At 43.0% G+C, this 14,975-nt stretch overlaps 1 protein-coding gene across 1 annotated transcript in view; it reads right to left on the reverse strand.

The window, feature by feature from the left end:
* CRIM1 (cysteine rich transmembrane BMP regulator 1) overlaps nt 1–14,975 on the reverse strand; it is a 188,354-nt gene that overhangs the window by 149,336 nt on the left and 24,043 nt on the right. The gene's annotated exons all lie outside the window — the stretch shown is intronic.

Genomic DNA, 14,975 nt, shown 5'->3' on the forward strand with positions numbered 1-14,975 from the left:
ATCCCCTCCAATACATTTCAGTACAGATGCTAACGTCTATCACTGCCCACAACCCAAGCCAGAGACGACAGCAAAACTAAGGGTTCCAGCCTAGTGAGATGAGAGGCTGAGTTAGTCGAATTTTGAAGCTGAGACCAAAGCAGTGTTCTGGACACCAAATGGAGTAGACTGTAAGAAATAAAGTAGATCTTAAAACCATCTTTCATGGGATGCAGCTCAGGCAAATGAAACAAACGTGACAGAACTGCAGGCAAGCTCAATTCTTAATAATATTCCTCATAGCTGAAACACCTCTTATAGGAAGCCAGACTATTTCTCTATGAATCTCTGAGATATTATATGGGTTTTTCCCCCTCTTAACATTATCTTTAATAAATCTTTTATCGCACCTTAACTGGGTACTGTTAAATAGTAAACATGTTTCTGATAACCATATCTGGAGAGAATTTTTTAAAGCACTTGAATTTAAGATACCTCAAACCTGGTGCTCAAACTAAGGCAGGTATAAAGCCATCTTAAGTATGTGTTTTCATAGAAGACAGTGCAAACAGATGGCTATGGTTTTTATAGGGCCAACTTTTACATCTCGTGACGTCACCGACTTACTGCCTAAGTTAGGCAAAAGACTGATCTCCTTCACTAAAATAAATAATTTTCTTGTGGGGGGGGGGGTGGGCGGGTCTTTAGAAGGACATCATTTACAACATAAAGAGCTTCAGGGCGATTGATTCTCTGAAGAGGGAGAATAGAAAACCTCCTGTGTGCTGATTTCAGGAGATCAGGCTCAGTGATTGGATCAAAGCCTCAGCTCTTAGCAAAACGATTTTAGAAGTTTACACAAAAACAAAATTTATCTGTTTCAAAATTTGTTTTCCTATTCAGCCTGCATCTGGTCCTTAGAAATAACATGTATATAACATGTACACACACAAAGGTACATTCCTACCTTCAAGACAACAGCAAAAGTACTAAATTACTCTGACAGGAAAACCAGAAAGAAATATATTGAAACAATTCAATACAGAAAACTAGGTGACAATTTAGTCTTCAGCTATTATATATAACAAAACGGTGCATCTCAATGATTTCTTATCTCTATTTAATTGTTGACATACTGACAGGACCACTGGCCTAATCTTGTACTGTGAAACTTGCCATGAAGGAGTTTTTCTAACTGTATATTCAAATTCGTAATTCAAAGATAGTTCAACCCTAGAAACTTAAAAACATGTAAGAAATTCAAGTAACATTTGAACCACAGAAAAAAATATATTTCTCCTCTTTCCCATCATATGCTGAGAAGAAATTTTTATTACTATTTTTGTAAATATGTGCAGTTATTGTATCACCAAATTGAGTGGATTCTACTGCACAATTTTTTCCAAAATAAACATCCCTTCCCTCCATTAACGGGAACTCCCTGAAGACCTCACTCTCCTGAACTATGGCAATATCTTCTAATATGTCTCCCTGCCACTGTGTCTTGTCCCTTCACTACCCCATTCCCCACACTGTCATCAGAATCATCTTCCTCAAAAAACAAATCTGCTCAGTGATTCTCTCTTGCCACCAAGAAAAAGTCCAAACTTCCTATTGTAGAATATAAGATTCTTTATGGTATGGCTTGTACATATACCTACAGACTCATCTTTCACCAATCCCTCCGACATCCTAATGCTCTAAGCACATTGAGATACTCACTACAAACCCTAAATCATTGCTTCCATGTGTTTGCTCGTGGAGTATCATCCACCTACAACACTTCCTTCTCTTCTTTCCCTGATAACTCCTACTCATCCTTCAAGACCCAGTTCAAATGTTACCTCTTTGAGAAGTCTTTTCCAGCTATGAGCTGCTCCAACCTCCATGCTCCCATAAACACCTGCACAGACCTCTTGTCCCCTATGGTAATAGTTCAACATAAATCAAACTTCCCCACTAGGCAAAGAGTCCTCACAGGCTGGATCCAGGTCTTATCCAATTTTGAACCCCTTTAATCCCAGGACTTAGTATAGTGTTCAATAACTGGATGGATAGATAGATTTTCATGTTGCTGGGATGGTCAATGCTTTTTTCCCTTTTTTTTTTTTTTGTACCAGAAAGTCTTATTTAAAAAAGTTGTGTGTGTGTGTGTGTGTGTGTGTGTGTGTGTGTATACATAATCACAAAGAAAATCATGCTTCAATATAAAGAAAATGTTTCCACAACAAAAATCTTATTTAAAAAGCTTATTAGTAAAGCATTAACGAAGCACACATTTTAAAGAAATGCTTGGATGTGTTTTGGCACCTTTCCCTTTCACTAGGAATCATCTATCACTAGTCTCTTTCCCAGTTCAGCTCTAAGACTTCAACTTCTTATCACCTGGCTGGCATCGACAGTCCTTCCAGGAGTCCACCTCAGAGCCAAACTGTTTTCACTGCCAGATGCTTTTCTCTGCCTCCCCCAGGAAGCCCATTTTCCCTGAGTGTGGGATCAGAATTAAAAGGCAACCTGCTCTCCCTGGCTCCTTACTGTTTTCTGCTTCACTCTCAGCAGAAGCCTCCAGGCAGCAGCAGCTGTGCCAGAAGATGTACAGGTAAGCCTGACCGCCCCCCAGGACACGTCACAGCCACCACGTCCAGTCAGGAAGCACCTGACTCGGAAGCCAAAAACGTCTTATATGCTTTTCGTTTCCTTTCTGAGAGGAAACTCTTTCAATTCTATGCCCCCATCCTAATCAAGACTTTGTTTTTCCTCTTGGCAAACAGTTCCCTTAGCAACCACTGTTTTATAGGATGGAGTACAACATGCTTCTGAGACAAATGCTTTTATGTTCTTCTATTACAGAACATTATACTTTAAAATAATTTAACAGCCAACCAACAGGGATTGAAAGCAAAAACTTAGTAGGTTTTGATTGCAGAAATCAAATCTGAGCCCAACGGTGTTGCTGACAGCACTTGGCAAATTCAATGTTTTTAAATCTCTCTTTTCCTAAGTAAATCCACATATACAGCACAAGGATCAAGGTTCTGATTCTCTGACACAGTTCCTAGTTTCTCCTTGGACTGGTTGAGGTTGAGGGGGAAAAAGGAGTTAAAAACAGGAGTACTGCCTTTTAATTCTTTATATCAACTAGTTTTTTTCCTGGTCCTCTCCACGTGACAAGACGTAACCTCCTAGCCTGAAAGTTCAAGACAATAAAGATACCTCTGCAAATGTATTCTTAAATAAAACCCTTAGTTTTAGTATAATGAATGATTCTGCAAATGCGTGTTTTGTTTTAAAAGCGCACATGTGGTACCAAAGCAAAAACACCTGCACTTCCAATAGCCACATGCAGTCTTATCCTGGACTTGGTCTTCCTGCTCCATAAAGGATCTTCCGATATTCTTGTTGATGGCTGAAATTCCTTCCTTCCACATTTTGCTATAAAAGATTTTAAATGCCAAGGCTAGTTAGAAAGGAGTTTCGATCCTGAGACTAGGAAAGGGGGCATGGAGAAAAAGGATGCGAAGGAAGAGGCGTCTCAGAAGATGCACAGAGACACACCCAGCTCCAGATCTGGGAAGCAGCTGCTCTGGGGGATACATGTCTCCCATGCCCCAGAGCTCTAGAAACAGGTCATGGCAACCCTGGCCTGACGGGTCCTCTGTGCCCTTCAAAATATCCTTCCATCTGCTTGTCGGGGTCTGAAATTCCACTAACATGGAATAAAACGTTTCAGGTGTGACTGCACTTACTGGACAAAGCACTGTGTGTTCATCTGAAATCTGACTTCCTGAAGGCCAAAGGCAGTTGTACAGTCAGAGCTTTTCTACCTTGTACCAGCGTAGGTTAGTGGAGTTTACTCTGAAGCAAGATATAGCTGCACCCTGTTATGTGGCAATCCACTTACCAGAAATATGCTATAGCAGATATTAAAAAGCAAGAAACAAATTCACAGTACACACTCAGAGGCTCACGGTAATGGAATTCTGTTGGCAGAAGAGAGGCTTCTGGGAATATATATCAAATTAATTCTCCAGCTGTTCACATATCCCTGTGGCTACAGTAAGATGCAAATAGCTAATACTGGCATCTCTTTCCATGCCAGCCTAGAAACTCCAGTGCAATGTAAAATTGCTGCTTTAACTCCCCCAGCTCCCGGCTGGCTGTTATCAGGCATTCAGTTTTGCTCAAGGAGGAAACTAATGCAGTGAGCTTTCATTCTCTCTGCTTTGAGCTTAAGGCGGATGGTCCAAAAGCTGGTGCTTCCCTCTCCCTCTCTTCCTTGCGCTGTAATCAGTGCAAAGCAGGAAGGACAAAATTATAGTTATCAGTAGAAATGATTCATGTTGCAAAAATTTGTTTTACAGGCATTTCCACAAAGTGAAGCTATGATAGGCATATGTAACTATACACCAAAATGGACAAAGCCTGAATTCAAAACAATGGAAATATTAAAATATGCACATAAATAATTTTTTGAAGACTAACTCTTAAACTGATGCAAACCTCTAAATATATAACAAACATGACCACTGATTCATATTACGTTCAAGTGAGGAATTCTTTGAAAAACAAACAGCACTGATGCAATTTACTAAATCAACTTACAGTAAAATATTTATTAATGATAAGCAAATGTTCCACTGCTGTAATTTGTTAGACTCCTTAGCAACACGACTAACAGAGAACCAGAGATGAACTATAGAATGTAAACTCATTCATTCATTCATCCTTTCTTTTAATCATTCATTCCTCAAACAGATGTTGCTATCTATTATACATCAAAAACTGAGCAAGGTGCTAAGGATTCAAAATACTAGGAAAGAGGAGTTTACAGTACAATTTTCCATCATTCTAACCAAAATCATACCAAGTATGTGAATAAAATGTTTCTAGGAATCCTGAAACAGGAAAAGGTTAAGTAAGGGAAGGATAATTTCCTTTTTGATAGCAGGAAGCTGGTGGGGAACAGAGAGCAGCATAAGAAAAGACAAGCATAGGGGCCGGCCCTGTGGCTGAGTGGTTAAGTTCGAGCTCTGCTGCGGCGGCCCAGGTTTCGCCAGTTCGGATCCTGGGCGTGGACATGGCACTGCTCATCAGGCCACGTTGAGGCGGCCTCCCACATGCTACAACTAGAAGGACCTACAACTAAGATATGCAACTATGTACCGGGAGGATTTGGGGAGATAAAGCAGGAAAAAAAAAAGATTGGCAACAGTTGTTAGCTCAGGTGCCAATCTTAAAAAAAAAAAAAAAAGCAGTCTCTCCAAAAGAAAGGAATTCATGAAACAAGAAGAAAAGATAAGGAGACTGGGATTACAGAACCCAACTCTCCTATTTTATAATTCTGCCTAAATCAGGAACCATCCACCTTAAAGTAGATATAGAAAAACAGCCCAGAAGAGGATCAGTGTCACAGGAGACCACCACCTTAGCTCTGTCATTAGTTCACAGAGTGACCCTGAACAAGACATTTGGCCCTCTAGGCTCCAATTTCTTCATTACTAAAATGGAGGTGTAATGGATAATTTGTGAGGTCCCTTTAGACTTTATCCTCCTGTTTCCTTATTCCGGCATCTTTGTTGATAATGTACAATGACAACAATTTACTGGGAACAGCATGAGAGAATCATACGCTCAGGGCGGTCATAATTTAAATTTAAAATAGTTTCCCATCATCAGACCTGTTTGAGGTTTGGAAAACGGTCACTGTGCGCTGTCAGGCAAGCCAATGGTGCTTGTAACATAACAATTCTAGCACCTCCCATCCTCAAGGATTCACGAGCTGAGGTCTCAATTTATTAAAACAGGATTGGCCATGAATTGATAACTGTTGAAGCACTGTGTCATTATACAACTGTCTCTACTTCTGTATATCTTCAGAAATTTCTATATAAAGGTTTTATTTCAAATGGGAGAGGATTATGGAAAGTCAGCCAAGTACTTAAAAATGAAGAACAGAAATACCACACATCAAAATTGATGGACACAATCAATGCAACAGAGGTAAAAGCAACATAAAAAACTGGTTCTTCAAAAAGCTCATTAAGACATCTGATAAATGGCTTATGATTAACAGTCTCATTCAGCATGTTAACTCATCCAGGTAATTTTACAAAGAAGTATTTTTTTCAATCAGTTTCTCTTTAATGGTTTTACCAGGAAGTTACTCAAAGTCAGATATTAAATAGTTACATTTCTGAATTTTTAAAAATAACCAAGACAGGTATTTGATTGCTCATGTAAATTTTTCCCTAGCTACAATTAGCGTGACTGTGCCTATGGTGTAGAACTCAACTCCCTTACATTTCCTCTGCTTTGAGATTGGATCCCAATATTTTTTAAGAAACTTCTCAGGCCTTCTCCCCTGGCCCACGTTTGTGCAGTGTTTGATTGGCCTTCTGTCTCAGGTATGTGTCACATTAAGCATCACAGTCTTCTCTGAGCTTGAATGTCCATTAAAACATGCACTCCATGTTTAGCCAGCTTCAAAGAACATCAGTTTTCAGTTACCAACTGTACCACTGCTTACAAATTAATACGTCTTGAAGGAAAAATTACCTTGGAGAAGTGCTTGTTTCACATTTCTTCTCTTCCACTAGATACTCTAAAAGCCATCCTTGAATTAAGCCAGGGGATTAGCCATCCCTTAGGTACCTGGCTCCCAGTGTCCTATTCTCCTACAGAGGTACCTTCAGTGTACGGAGCATCCAGCGAGCGGCATTATAAGAACAGCCCTATCTCACTTCTTAAGGATATGGAGTTGGGAAGCAATGGTCTACAAAATAAAGTCCAACATCTGGCCATTCAAGTCTTTGGCATGGAACACAAAGCCTGTTTTGATTTGATCCCAATCCACCTCTTCAACCTCATCTCCTCCACTCTTCCCCCTTACTCTAGCAGTACTTAATGACTATGTGCTGCCTAAATGACCCAGCCTCCTTCATGACTCCATGGCTTTGCACAAGCTGTTCTCTCTGCCTAGAAAACTTCTCTGTACCTGCTTTGAAAACTCCTACTCAGTCTTTAATACTTTCTCCAGGTTTCATCCACGCTATAGGGAATTCAGTATTATCCCCTCTGTAGGACTTCTATTGTGTATCTATTAAATTTCTTTCATTTATGGCAGTATAATGAAATTGCTCATCTAATTTCCTCCACCAGAAAGTGAGTTCTTTAAAGCTACGGATCTAGTTTTACTCTTCTTTTTCATCACTGGGTTAGCAGAGGGCTTAGAAAAATAAGTATCTACAGAAGGAATGAACAGGAACAGGAGGTTAGAGGACAAGAGGACTTGAATGTAAGCAAAGTAACTGAATTTTCAAGTGCCAAACTTTTTTTTTTGTGGAAGATTAGCCCTGAGCTAACTACTGCCAGTCCTCCTCTTTTTGCTGAGAAAGCCTGGCCCTGAGCTAACATCTGTGCCCATCTTCCTCTATTTTATATGTGGGATGCCTACCACAGCATGGCGTGCCAAGCAGTGCCATGTCTGCACCCAGGATCCGAACCAGCGAACCCTGGGTCGCCGAGAAGCAGAATGTACGCACTTAACCACTGTGCCACCGGGCCGGCCCCCTAAGTGCCAAACTTCTTCTGGAAAGTGAGTTTGGTGGTAGGAGAAGAAAGTCAATTGTTTAGAAATAACTGAGAAACATCTTTGGATCTCAGTCTTCCTACCTGTAAAATATTAATACTAACTCAAGTTTTCTCTTAACCTCAACAGTGTATTAACCAACACTTCCACACATCAATAAATATTTATGACATGTCAAATGAGTGAACATATTCCTCAACGATGTTAGATAAATAAATAATAACTTAAATAATAAACTCTATTATCTCCCTTTCTACCACTTTCATCTATCATGACCATAATTAGATAATATGACACAACTTAATGCTTCTTGCCAGAAAGGTACTTGTGGATATGAATAATGCACAGTACCATTTGATAAATATTAATGTATTCTCTAACCTAAAATCTGTTAGTCAAATGACCAACAACAAAAACAGCAGACTAGATACGGGAATGCCTTTCTTCTCGATTGCACTCATCCAACAGTGTGAACCACTACACTGAAAAGAAGAAATGTGACCAGAATGTCAAACAAACAAGAATAAAACGAAGACGGTGTTTTGAAAACAAGCACTTTGAAGGACATAAATTTTTCATTATACTAGCTGAACAGTTAGCACAGATAATGAAGCGCATTTCACCCCCTCCCCTGCCCCCGAGATGAATCTTCTGAGAACAGCTAACATTCACTGAGCCACATTTTTATGCACAGAGACCATACTAGGCATTTTCCACAGATTAGCACATTTAGCTGAGGAGAGAAGCTAAGCAACCTAGGTCTGAATTCCACACTGACCATCATCAAGCGGGCAACAGGAGGAATGAAGAAACAGGGAAGCGAGGTCGTCAAAGGGTTGGGCGATATTTCCAGTTCAAGTGAGTCCAGAGAAGCTGAGCATCAGGAAAAAGGGAAGGAACACTGCTATTTTTCCCATCTCTGGAGAAGCCCATCTAGAGAGAGTATAGCCTAGAGACCTTCTGCTGATGGTCATTACCATGGGGCAGGCAGAGGCCTCTCTATGACACCTTCTGATCCAAGACAAACGGAGTTGCAAAAGCACCTTTGGAAACATCAGAACTGAAAATTCAACAATATAAACATGACCCCAACTATTCCACCATCCAGGAAACAAGGGCTTCTTTGTTAAGGCAACAATGCCTTCATATACAGCAACTCCTGAGGGGCAAATAAAGATTTTTAAAAGGTGTAAGGATCTGTAAGCAGCATTACGGAACCTTTCAGGATAATAATTTTGTGAAATCAGGTGGCAATCGATTGGAAGGAATGGTTTTACACATCAGCTTGAGCCACTGCTGGGAAGTTTACCTTAACAATTTATCTGCATTCTTCAAAGTAAACCAAGTGGAAGACGATAAGAACCGAAAGAGTGATCAAGTTTAATTCTAATAACTGTATTTCTAACTGATCTTTCCACTAACTCCAGTACTGTTCTACAAAGAAATATCATCCAGAAATATCATGCCTAAAAACCCCAACCTTTAAATTCTTCTGTGAAGCACGTTTATCTCTATGTTTGATCTTACTTATTTTCTACACCCTCCATGAATCTCCTGCTCTCTGGTCCTGGCGACAAAGCACAATTTGCCAACAATATTCAATGAACACTTTTTTTGTGTGCACGGTTGACAATTTCCTACTGTTACCCAGCTTCATCATCAGTGAAAGTTTGAAGTATATGTCCAGATCTTTTTTCCCAAAAACGTCATTAAAATCCACATTGCTACCAAATATTTATGTGGGAAGTGCTATAAACTGGAAATGAGAATGAGAGACAGCTGTGGCCTATTAAGAAACCTCATGGGGCCGGTCTGGTGGTGCCACTTCGGCATCCTGGGATTCACGGGTCCAGATCCTGGGCACAGAAGTACACATGGCTCATTACGCCATGCTGTGGCGGTATCCCACATACAAAATAGAAGAAGATGGGCACAGATGTTAGCTCAGGGACAACCTTCTTCACCAAAAAAAAAACAGAGAAACCTGATGCAACACAGGGTCTGTCTCATGTTTAAAGGTATCAAGTCCTTGAAATTCAAATTCACTCTAGAACTCTCTACCTAGAAGCAAATGTAGATTAGGGGACAATAAAAAGCAGGAGTCTCGTCTTAGGGTATGTCAAGAAATGAATATTAATATCATGGGAGGACTACGGCTTACACAGCAATGATTTAACCTCTAAGATTCGTGTAAAATAAATCATACAAGTAAATATAATAAGACCACAGAAAGATTAAGAAATCTTAAAACCATGTTTGAAAAATACGTTTGCATATTTCTCACAAAACAAGTTTCCTTTGCGTAGTAATCAAACCTCTACTCCAACAGACACCAAGCTGTGAGTCATGTGGTACTCAATTTGAGGGTCTCAGTGATGACAAAGCTAACAGTTAAGAGTATCCAAAAATCGTTAATGGCGCCCGTCTGCCTGTAGGATCAAGTCCGACCCCTCACACTGACAAATGAGGCCTGTGCCTGGCCCCAGCTGACCTCCCCGTTACTTCTCACTGCACAGCCAGCACCTCTTCCCTTCCCAGGCCACTGAAGCCTCCGGGCCTTCGCACTCGTGTCCCCTCCACGAGTGCCCTCCCCCAGGCATGGGCCCAGTTCACACGCCTGTGCTCCTTGAGGTCCCAGATGAAACACAACTTCTCGGCAAGCTTTCCACAACCACTCTATTTAAAACCGCAAACAAATACCACTGTGCAGCCCTGCGGCTTTTCTCTGCTTTATTTTTCTGCACAGCACTTATCTCCTCTTGGCGTGGTACATGGTTTATCTACTAATTTCGCTCATCTTGTCTCTCTCTACCAGAAAGCCCCAGGTTGGTAGGGATTTTTGTCTGTCTTGTTCACAGCTGTATCTTCTGCCCCTGGAACAAGGCTTAGCGCACAGTAGGTCCTCCATAAATATGTACTCAGTCAGTCTACATTGCATTTTCACTTCGATGGGCCTTTGCTGATTCCACTTCCTCTGTGGAAGCACAATCCTTCCTTCCCTGTTCACCTAGAAATCTGCTACTATCTTCCTGTGCCCACCCGAAATGTTTCTCAAGAAAATCAAGGTTTGCTTGATTTTCTCCTACCCGCAACACTTCACTTATCGCAACACTTCACTTATCCCAGGGCATTGCAGCTGCTTGTTTGCAACTGGATTCTGAGCTTCTTGGGGGCAGAAACGGTGCCTCCCTCATTTCTACAGGCACTCCACGCTGAGATGGTGCACAGCAGGCCTTAGTCCGCTGACTGGAGAAAATGAATGGTAAACTGGAGTAGGTGACCACTCTCCGAGTTAACACTCAAGAAAAAAAAAGCAGCAGCTTTAAAGATATTCTGCACATATGTAAGATTCAGGTTTGCTTAAGTTCTTCAATACTTATGCATTTATATTTATTACTTTTCTGGAATGTTTGAGATGCAGAAAAATAAACTTTATAGTAATTCATGCCTAGCAGGGACTTAGGAAGCAGGCACCTTTCAGGTATTTTAAAATATAGCGTATGGGGCTGGCCTGGTGGTGTAGTGGTTAAGTTCACACGCTCCACTTCGGCAGCCCAGGGTTTGGACGTTTGGATCCTGGGTACGGACCTAGGCACTGTTTGTCAAGCCATGCTGTGGCAGACATCCTACATATAAAATAGAGGAAGATGGGCACAGATGTTAGCTCAGGGCCAGTCTTCCTCAGCAAAAAGAGGAGGATTGGCAGCAGATGTTAGCTCAGGGCTAATCTTCCTCACCAAAAAGAAAAAGATATATAGTGTCAAAGTTATAGAAAAATTTTATATATTTCTACATTTCAAGTTAAAACACATGCATGCAGAAACATACACATACAGAGAATAACTGATTTGCTTCCAAAAGGAAACATAAATACAACCCATGTGAGTACCCAGTCCTTTTTCCACATGCTACAGCAATATGTACTCCCATATGCAGTTAGGTAGGCGGATTTTTCAAGATCGTACTCCTGTAGTGTTATTCTATTTAAAGTTAGTCTTTAGAGTGTAAAAGAAGTCATCAGAAAATTGTTCAAATAATGAAACTCACAATTTGTGGAACTACACCAACCTTAACTCCTACCTGAAAGGTTAAATATTATTCCCTCTTAGGTTCAATACACATTTCAAGAGCTAATCATTTTTAGGATATAAAAGGACCAAATGTAGTCAATTCCCAAAAGAGGCTCTGATGAAATCCATTTCCTATTTAGCTAACAATAAAGATCACCAATTTTCAAAGGATTAGCATGCATACAGATACGTAGCTTTAAAGTCACATATAAGCACTTAACGTGTTCTTTAATAATTCAGCTCTTTAAACACCCAAACGTAGAGAAGATCGGTAGGTTCTCAGGGCAGACCGTAAGATGCACACCTTGAGGAGTGAGACCTGGCCTGCTTACCTGCTGCCCTGCCTGCAGCATCCCACTGGGCCTCTCCTGGTGGCTTTCGGTATCAGTTGGGTGGAGAAAGGGGTGCCACAGACCCTGTTGTGCAGGCCCAATGAATGAGTCTAATGACCAAGACATTCCTACTCAGCATCAGGGCCACTGTTCCCAGGGCTCTGAACAACATCACGTGAGAAAGGAGGAAGGGAGATGAGCACCTTCACTTCAGACAGGATGGGGCATGACCACGGAACACTAATTATGGTCCAAGACACCCTGGGCACAGGAAGAGGCAACTGACTCGGCACACAGACTGCAGTCACAAAGGAAGGCTGATCCCTTCAGGTACGGTGGCAGTTAGTTCTCGCCTCCTTAACAGGTGTTTCAGAAACACTGTGTCACCTATAGTTTCTATTCCTTTCCCACGAGCGTGGAATTTAATTTTAAACATCCCCAACGAAGAAAAGCTCGCTTGCCATTCTGGCAAACCTCACGTGCAGTTTGGCAACAGCATCATCTGCTCATGGTTTCACAAGGGCTTGCAGGAGGCGGTTCCAAGTCCTTGCTCTGCATCCTGGTTCTGCAACAGGCTTCAACTGGGAGGAAGCAGGGTTCCCTTATCCCAGAGGAAGGCAAGGAGCTGGGGGACACATCATCACGCTGCGGCCGGGCCTCAGGTTTTTGAAAATCATTTCAAGGGAGGTAACTGATCTGAGGGTGGTAAGGGGGGGGTCCATCATGTGCAGCCACCCCCTTCACTAACCCTGGCTTGCTACGATTCTGTCTTGCCAAAAGTGAGCATGTTAAAAAGCACCGGGGGGGCCGACCCAGTGGTACAGCAGTTAAGTGCGCACGTTCCACTTTGGTGGCCCGGGGTTCGCCGGTTTGGATCCCAGGTGCAGACATGGCACCACCTGGTACGCCATGCTGTGGCTGGTGTCCCACATAGAAAGTAGAGGAAAATGGGCACCGATGTTAGTTCAGCACCAGTCTTTCTCAGCAAAAAGAGGAGGATTGGCAGCAGTTAGCTCAGGGCTAATCTTCCTCAAAACACACACACACACACACACACACACACACACACACAGAAAGCACCAGGGTCTCAGAACGGGGTGGAAGTTTCCTTAGGAAGGTCTTGCCCACCTTCTGACATACTTGGTTTCTAAGGTGAGAAACGTACATTGCTTCTTTCCATCCACCTCCTTCACCTTCATCATCTCCCACAAGTTTCCTCTGCCTTCTGGTCTGCTCCTCCCTTCTTCCCCTCAAATCCTCTCCTCACCCCAATTGCTCTGGGAGCTCACCCCCTGGGGCCCAGCACTCCCAGAGGCCCCCACCCATGGGCCTGGCCTGGGGAAACCCACCTATTCAGTTTGCCAGCCCAGTGTCCCTGCCTGCCTGGTCTCCTGTGCTGTGGAAGTCAGCTGGGCCTACTTGGGAAGGTCACACTGCCCAGCACTTCCTTTCCTTCCGTCCCACCCCAAGGCCATGGGGCACTCTTCCCCCCTCCCCTGAGTCCTTCCTGTTTCCCAGGCCAGGTCCATCCAGGACACTCAACTGCCAGGGGTCAGAGTGTCACATTCCAGTGGCTTCACACCCCCATGGGGAGGGCTCCAAATTCCTGCAGGGCGGGTAGAGATGGGGCAAGGAGGCGGGCATGGAGAGAAAAGTTCAGCAGAGGCCAATTCCCCTGCTGTGCCCACCACTCTGGGACCAAAGTCACCGGGTGAGGCAGGCAAGAGGGGCCCCAAGAGCTCCCTCCAGAGTGGGCAAGAGGAAGCCCCTCAACCTCTTTGGGTTCGGAAGGAAGAAGATGCCATCACTGAAGGCACAGCAGAAATTATACAAAACATTAAGAGAACACGATGAACTTTACGGGCCTCGTTCCTGAATCTGTAAAATGAGGGGGCTTGCCAGAGACACTTCTCTGAGGACCCTTCCAACTCCGTAATTCTCTGATTCCTGGTATAGCAACAGCTCTCTGACCTCAGTCATGTTCAAGATCTGATGTATTTTTGGCTAACAAACAGAATGCCACTTTTACTCAGAAGGCAGCCAAACTTCTTACCCTCCCAAGCACATTCTCCTCTTGCAATATTGGATTCCTTCACCTCTGACTCAGTGTCTCCAGACTCTCTCGGTGTCTTTCTTGTGATCTCTGTGTCCTTCAGATTTTAACTCCATAGCGTCTGGGTTCAAAGCTCAGGCTCTGACCTCTCAGGGACCTCCCAACTCCTCCTGCTTGCAGGGTCCCAGGCCTCATGGAATCAGGCTCTAGGATGTACGTCCCATAAAGATCACCCTGTGGCGCTAAGGGCCGTGGCATGATGGGACTTGACAACTTGGGACCACCTGCACCCAAGGAGTCCAAAGCTCCCAAGAAGGGTGCTGGGAGCATCACTGCACAGCGCCCAGTGCTGAGCCCCTGAAACAGAGAAATCCTAGCCCACGGGAGGCAGAAGCTGTGAAGAAAATGAGGAACTAGAGCCCAACCTGGGCCCCGAGTAAACAGGTGAATGAGCCAACTGCAGTCTGGGCTTGGACCCCACTCCCTCCCAAGATAGTCAGGGTGACTGTCCTCTCCTGGGGCAGAGAGGAATAGAAGAATGTGGCTGGACTGGCATCCCCCCATACTGGGGACAGGACCCAGCCTGCTCTTCAGATACCTGACTGATGGGAACCGAATTTGAAAGGAAAAGAAAAGAGAGAGAGTGCTGGGGAGGCTGCAGAGAGGGAATAAATGAAGAGGAACCTACGCAGGGCTGCCATTCCTGTACCAGACAAAGTCATAAAAAGCATTTGTTAGCCTCTAAATGATACTCCGTAGAGAAACCACCCCTGAATGGTCAAAATCTGCCAACTGTACTTCAACTAAATGTCTATCTTTTCCCTTTTTTAAAAACCAACCATTGCTGTTAATAAATCCCTATGAGTAAAGTCTGACAGCAAAGACTAAGTCCGTGGGTAAGATGATAAAAATGGTCCTACGAAAAGGTATCCTGATGTACAGTCATCTCATTC

Source organism: Equus quagga, chromosome 5 (genome assembly GCF_021613505.1).
Source record: "Equus quagga isolate Etosha38 chromosome 5, UCLA_HA_Equagga_1.0, whole genome shotgun sequence".
NCBI classification, from domain to species: domain Eukaryota; kingdom Metazoa; phylum Chordata; class Mammalia; order Perissodactyla; family Equidae; genus Equus; species Equus quagga.